General features: G+C 42.2%; 1 long non-coding RNA gene across 1 annotated transcript; it reads right to left on the bottom strand.

The window, feature by feature from the left end:
• Nucleotides 1-1031: 1031 nt before the first annotated feature.
• Nucleotides 1032-2143, bottom strand: LOC147467458 (uncharacterized). Its single transcript, XR_015190603.1, has 3 exons — nucleotides 2004-2143; nucleotides 1689-1759; nucleotides 1032-1192 (listed from the first exon to the last, which is right to left on the bottom strand). It is a non-coding gene; the product is annotated as an uncharacterized LOC147467458 (long non-coding RNA).
• Nucleotides 2144-7500: the final 5357 nt, after the last annotated feature.

Here is a 7500-nt window from a genome sequence, read left to right as displayed (position 1 = left end):
TCTGTGCGAAATTTGCCTTACCTAGCACTACTGATGACGTCACAAATACGTCATAAAGTTGACGGAATGAGCTGGAAACCAATTATTAGCAAATTCGAGACTATGACCTACAACATACCAAAAGATGAAGTCCCGAAACTTTCTCGTTCTCTCACATTAAGGATTACCGTTTTGGCTATTTTTTACGACTTTTTCATGTCAAAGTGCTTCAAACAACCGCAAATATCTCAATAATGCCGTGGAGCCCGAAACTTTTTGACCACATCATCGTAAAGTGCATTGAATTTCCTGTCGACGCTAACATGAACATTTTTTGCTATCTGCTAAGCTTCATATTGAAAAACGCATCTGAAAATCACCTATTTTCGAGATTTCGAATATTGAATTTTGTCATATTGTGACGTCATTATGACGTCATAGAAATGTCATCAGATAATTTGCAAGAACATTTTTTTGAAGTTCTATCTTTTATCTTTCCAACGCTAGGTTGATGAAGTTTGTATCTTTAATGGTTCTTGAGATATAGCCGATCAAACCGGGTACACTTTTGCTCAAAAAAGTGTCCTCTACCTGTATGTATCTATGTATCTATCTCTGTATATATATAATCGTAACCCTGTTTAACAAGAACACCCTCATTTTCGGCGATTTCAAGTTGTAATAATTCAGACATTTTTTATCCAATCGATCTGAAATTTTGTACGGATTGCCAAGTTTCAAGTAATTCTGACGTCGGGAAGTGCGGTTAATTTTTACTCGAAATTTGGCGAGTTCAGAAAAACATGTAGTTGGGGGCTGGCAAGCGAAGTTACAAAAACTCGTCCTCGGGCATTTCGGGTGCTCGGTCACGTAAAGTAACCCGCCCTCGAGTCGGCCGTGCGCATCTCGGCCGTACGCATCTCGGGAGCCCGCTTTTTCTGCCGCGAGGGGCTTGCCAGCCCCTGATATATATATATATATATATATATATATATATATACACTATAGAAGTTCATATCTAAATACACCTTTCATGAAAAGAAAACACACCATCAAATTCTAATGCAGTTTATTGCTGACAAAAGCCCACACCAGCCAACGCTTCAACAGACTAATGTCCCAGACCGTAGACGGAGATGCAGATCTTCCCGGCATTGCAAGCGTCTTCGCAACATTTCTAGCCGCGTGAACAGTCGCTGTCGATGTAACACGTCTGTAAGAGAGCGGAGGGGGTGAGGGAGTGGGGCTGGGGCTGGGGGGGGGAGTGGGGGTGGTCTTATTCGTCAGACCTTTCTTGCTTTTGTCAGATTGTTTAGATCGTCAACTAGGAGAGGAATACATACACACATACATATCGATCTATCTGTCTATTCATATATCTATATTTGTCTATCTAAATATGTCTATAGATCAACATCTATGATTATATTTATATCTATATTTATATCTATATTTATATATATATATATATATATATATATATATATATATATATATATATATATATATATATATATATATATATATGTGTGTGTGTGTGTGTGTGTGTGTGTATCTCATACCATTCATCTACCAATCTATATCTATATGAATATCTATCTCTCTATTTATCTATATCCATCTACATCTACATTTATCCATATCTATCTATCCACATAGACATTCAGATGTACAGACAAGTAGATAAACTACCCGCAGTTGTCACTCACAGGAACATTTCCGTCGAAGAAGTCTGTGCAACGGGGCGGGGACGGGCAGCTCCCAGGGCGCGGCGACGGGTCTTGTTGATAAAAGATATAACAAAGATACAAAGTTAAACGTATTTGCAATTTGCAACAGTATAAACAGAGATCTGGTCGGAGAATGAAGTAGGATGATTGACTCTACCAATGAGGGTATGCGAGACAACATTCACAGAAAAAACAACTCAAACCACGAAAGAAATGAAATGAGAGTGATAAAAAGATAAAAACAGGCATCTCAGACCAGCCATTTTATGCCATCGAGATGACACGTCCACTCACCACAGCAGGCATATTGGTCAGCGTAGGGGCCAGGACAGTAATACTTGCAACTTAGTCTATGCGAAGTGCAAAGAGCAAGGCACATGGCCATCATCACGGCGAGGCGAAGGTTAATCTGTAAAGATATTCATAATCATCCAAAATCAAATTAATATCTCCTTATCTATCTATCTTTCCCCAGATTTCATTAAAGATACGGAGTTTCAATCCTTCGAAGTATCAGAATCACCCTAGGCATAATCTCTCGAGTGCCTTGGTCGTAGTCCATGTCTCTGATCCATATGTCATGACGGGGAGGACACACTGGTCAAAAATCTTTCTCTTTAGACATAGTGGCAGACGACCTCGTAATATATTACTATGTGTACCGAATGCACTCCAACCTCGCCTGATTCGCCGCTTTATCTCGTGCTTCGCAGGATGTATATATGTAGTGAGCTGACGCTTCAGCTCCCTTCGGCCGATCTCGCCTCTGTGTCGGGCTCCTACCCAGATTCCCGAGTTATTCATGGCGCCAGGACGTCAGGATCCTGTCAGAGACGAAGGCGAAGATGCAGAGGAACTTCCTGCAGGAGGCGCTGACAGAGGATCCAGACGCCCTGGACGAGATGCTGTTTTACTGGCTGAGGAGGAGGATTACCTTTTCCATACCCATATAGGCTTGGAGTTGTCAAGATCACCAGTGTCTGAAAACGGACTTTTATTTTGGATACTGGCGACGGAAAATTCCGTTTGGGTTGTTGGCGCCAAAGTCTTGTTGGCTAGCCCACGTAATTTTTATTGCTTTTACATTTAAAATCATGTATATATGTTAAGTTCCTTTTATTTCTATAAGATGTATTATGTGATTTTATGTTAAACCTCCCATTTTTAAATCTATCAAATAAGTACAATGTAAAGAAACGAAAAGAAAAGCCTTAACGTCTTTAAGAGCAGACGAAATTTGCTAGTAAAACGAGTCTTGCTGCGCAGACTCGACGAAACAAGGTTGGCGCACGCCCTTGTTAGTATAAAAGGTCGGGTCAGCGACCTTAGGGACACTCGTGTATGAGACTCTGAATGCCTCACACCCTGTTTATTGACACAGCAGCAATTAACTAATAAGTCTTGTGACACCAGAGCAACCCTGGCTTCCGGGGCCTCTCGTCTTGCTTGACGTTGACTGTTTCTGTGTTTACTTAACGTAAATCCGTCGAGTAAACGCTGTTTTTCAGACTTTTGCACTGTTAGTGCCTTGCCTGCACCTTCAGTGCTTTGTTTTTGAAGGTAGCACGAGACTACAGTAGCGTAGTCAGCCCCCACCCCAGACCCGCAGCTCTCTTCTACTCCAGGGTAGCCCTTACGGGCTGTGACCCCTGGGTAGGGAGGCCCAGTAGCCTGGGGCGTCCTTCGGGCGCAACTTTTCTCTCCCCCTGAATTTTTTCTATTTTTCTGGTGTGACTTTCCTGAGCCTACGGGAGTCTCCTTGTGAGCTCCTGTATTCGCTTGGGGGGTGGGCAGTGACTTACCGTCCCTCGCAATAGGCAGGTTCGGCGGTAGGAAGGTGCCTTACACACCAACTCCGATCCCTTAGTTGGTACTGGAGAAAGCAGCCAGGCTTCCACTAAGGGGGGGCGAGGACGTTTAACTGAAAGACTTGTTTTTTTATTATCCTCTCTTAGCTATTGGGATTAGGTTGATATACAATAGTTAAGGGAAAGGTAGTCCTTTCAGGACAACGGGCTTTGGCCCAGGGATCGGACCTGGTCCGACACCCTAGCATGATTGATCCCCCGGCTACCCTTCCTCCTCCCCAAGGAGGAGGGGCGACTCAGACCCTTTCTAAGACAAATTTGACTAAAAATGGAACCCCGACCAATGACCGACCCAGAAGACATATTGATATCCCTCCAGAGAACGCAAGGTGCTTGAACATTCGATGCGTGAAAGAAAATCAATCCTTGCAGAATGTCAACCCCTTTATCATCAAGAAGGTCCTTGATGGTCAAGTGGAAGGCGGGTTTGATTTTGTCCGAAAATTGCGAGATGGCAGCCTCCTTGTTAAGTTACAATTTAAATCTCAGGTTAAGAATTTGCTTAAACTGACGCAGATTCATGACTTACAAGTTAAAGTAACTATTCCTGTTGGCCCAAATACCTGTAAGGGAGTAATCTTTCACAGGGATTTGAGGACAATGGAAGAAAGTGAAATTCTTGAGGCCATGAAAGACCAGAGCGTAGTAGACGTAAATTGTTTGGCTAAGAAAGATGGAGATGTGCGAGTAAAAACCGGATTGTGTTTCTTGACTTTTTCTTCTAACAAAATTCCAAGTACTGTTAAAGTTGGGTATGAGATCGTTCAAGTTCGACCCAATATCCAAAAACCAATGCATTGTAATAGATGCCAAAAATTTGGACACACCTCATTACGATGCAATGATAAAGATACAGACAAATTTATATGCGGTAAATGTGCTGGAGCTCATGATACTACTACATGCAAGGAAAAGACCCTCAAGTGTGCTAACTGTGGAGGTCCCCATCAGTCAGGCTCTGCTGATTGCAGTAGCCTGAAGACGGAGACTGAGACATTGGCATACATGAGAGAACACGATATTAGTTACCGTGAGGCCAAGAAGAAAGTGGAAGGTTTGACAAGCAAACCCAATACTTCTTACGCCTCAGCTGTAACTAACAACGTTTCCAATGCAAGCAGTATTAGTCAGCAGCTCGCAGCTAAGGACCAGGAAATTTCGGAATTAAAGGAAACAGTTAAAAATTTAATGAATCAAGTTAAAGAATTGACGAAAACAATAAAGGAAATTGCTGAATCAACCCAGCAAAAAAAGCATCATAAGGAGGATGATACCAAATCACAATCTGGATCACACCTCTTAGTCCAGGCGACCCCTACTAGAACTTCGTCTGGTGGTAGTTCTGCTCGTAAGAGCAGATCATCTTCTGCCGGGCGTCTCTCTAGTGGAGGGGAGCAGGCCATGGAGGCTACTGTCTCCAAAAATTCCCGAGAGAGGCCCTCGGGAAGCGAGGGAGAGGAGGAGGCGCCTCCCTCCCAAAAAAAGAAAATAAAAACCGCCGGACAAGGCACTTCCAAACCCCATAAAACGTAATCCACGCGTATACCATTATACAATGGAACTGTCGAAGTCTTAGATCAAAATTAAACTCTCTTAGATTATTAGCCTCGTCCTATGCTCCCGATATTATCGTACTACAAGAAAGCCATTTAAACGACCAAGTCTCTGACGAGGTCGTATCGCTAAGAAACTACCATCTTTGTAGAAAAGACCGAGAGGGAAGGGGTGGAGGCGGAGTCGCCATGTACATCCACCAGAATCTCCCTTTCATTGAAGTGACGATTAATTCTACTTTGGAACACGTCGCATGCAAAGTAAAATTCAATAACACGTATCTGACTATATGCTCAGCTTACTGTCCACCTGATAAAAGGTTAATTTATGATGAGCTTTTTGCTATTCAGGACAGTCTGCCAAATAATAAATTAATTTTAGGTGATTTTAATGCTCGTCATACATCATGGGGTTCCCTGCGGGTGAATGGTAGAGGTGAGCAAGTAGTTAAGTTGATCAACGACTCTGATCTGGTTCTTCTAAATGATGGTAGTCCAACGCGAATAGACGATAATACCGGTAATTTGAGCTTCATTGACCTATCACTGGTCTCTTCAACACTAGCAGCCAAGTGCCTGTGGCACACCATTGACGACTCGTTGGGAAGCGATCACCTTTCTATTTGTATTCAATATTCATGCGACACCACGAGGACGCCTTCAGCACCCAAATTTAACGTAAAAAGAGCAGATTGGGTCGCCTTCACAAGGAGCGTCAAGCTCGAAGTTGTTGGAGAAACCATTGATGATAAAGTAAACAATGTTCAAAATTGTATTATAAATGCAGCAATGGCAACCATCCCTAAGACTTCGACAGATAGCGTTAAGCATAGAGTTCCATGGTGGACACCAGATTGCCGCAGGGCGCTATGTGAACGAAATAGGGCCTACAGGCTTTTCCATAATAATATCACAAATGAGAACTTTCGCAAATACAAACAAGCGAGAGCTAGGGCTCGAAGAACAATCAGACAAGCCAAAAGAGACTCCTGGCGAAGCTTTGTCTCTACGATCAATAGCAACACTAAGATCTCAGAGGTTTGGTCCACAGTTAATAAAATCAATAGAAAAAAATCATCAATAAAGATCAGAAACATCATTCATGAGGGAAATAATTACGATTCACCTAGAGACATAGCTAACATAATCGCCAGGCAGTTCTCTTATACAAGCAGCTCGGAAAACTACAATCCTGCATTCCTGACAACCAAGGAAGCAGCCGAGCTGCAACCAATTCACTTTGTCACAGGAGATAACTTTGATTACAATAAAGATCTAACAATGAATGAGCTTGTCCGAGCCCTAGAAGCCTGTAGAGGAACATCCCCAGGCCCCGATGAGATTCGATATGAGATGATAAAGCATCTTAATCATGATGACATGATTAAGTTGCTAGAAGTGTACAATGATATTTGGAAAAGCCAGACTTTTCCAAATTCATGGCACTTCGCCCACATCATTCCCATATTGAAAGGAGGGGGAAATCCCAGATCCGCCATTTCTTACCGCCCAATTGCGTTGACAAGCTGCTTATGCAAGGTCATGGAAAGAATTGTTAATAGTAGGCTATTGCATTTTTTAAATACCAGGAATTTACTAGTTGACGAGCAGTGCGGCTTCCGAAAGGGACGTCAAACTCTCGATCAGCTAGTAAAACTGGAAAGTCATATTCATGAGGCATTTGCCAAAAAGCATTTTTTGATTTCAGTATTTTTAGATATAGAAAAAGCCTACGACATGACATGGCGACATGGCCTACTCAGAAAACTTTATGCTTTCGGATTACGTGGAAACTTGCCTTGTTTTATCCAAAATTTCATTTCTGACAGAACTTTTTCTGTCAAATTATTTTCCGACAACGTCACTTTCTCGGACATTTTTGTCCAGGCAAACGGGGTCCCACAAGGAAGTGTCTTGTCTCCCACCTTATTTTTATGTATGATAAATGACATTTTACCATCTCCTCCTCGAAATCTTAAATACTCACTGTACGCCGATGATTGTGCATTATGGCACTCCAGCAATAATGCAGAGTTCTCGGCAAATCGGATCCAATTGGCACTGGATATGATTCATAACTGGGGCCTCCAGTGGGGTTTTAAGTTTTCCATTAGAAAGAGTATTGGCGTGGTTTTTACACATAGGAGAAAGCCCAACATCAGGCTAACTCTAGACAACCATCCAATACCTATTCAAAATTCAGCTAGATTTCTTGGTCTACTCTTTGATAGTAGATTGAATTGGAAAGACCACATTGGTCAGTTAAAGAATAAATGTCAAAAAGCACTCAATTTATTAAAGTGCATTTCTGGACACAAATGGGGAGCTGATAGAAAGTCTTTACTGATGTTATATAAATCCCTGATTAGG

Source organism: Penaeus japonicus, unplaced genomic scaffold, assembly GCF_977035675.1.
Source record: "Penaeus japonicus unplaced genomic scaffold, GWHDUDI00000001_assembly GWHDUDI00000036, whole genome shotgun sequence".
NCBI lineage: Eukaryota > Metazoa > Arthropoda > Malacostraca > Decapoda > Penaeidae > Penaeus > Penaeus japonicus.
The sequence above is the reverse complement of the archived record's forward strand: the minus strand, read 5'-3'. Positions and strand labels throughout refer to the sequence as shown.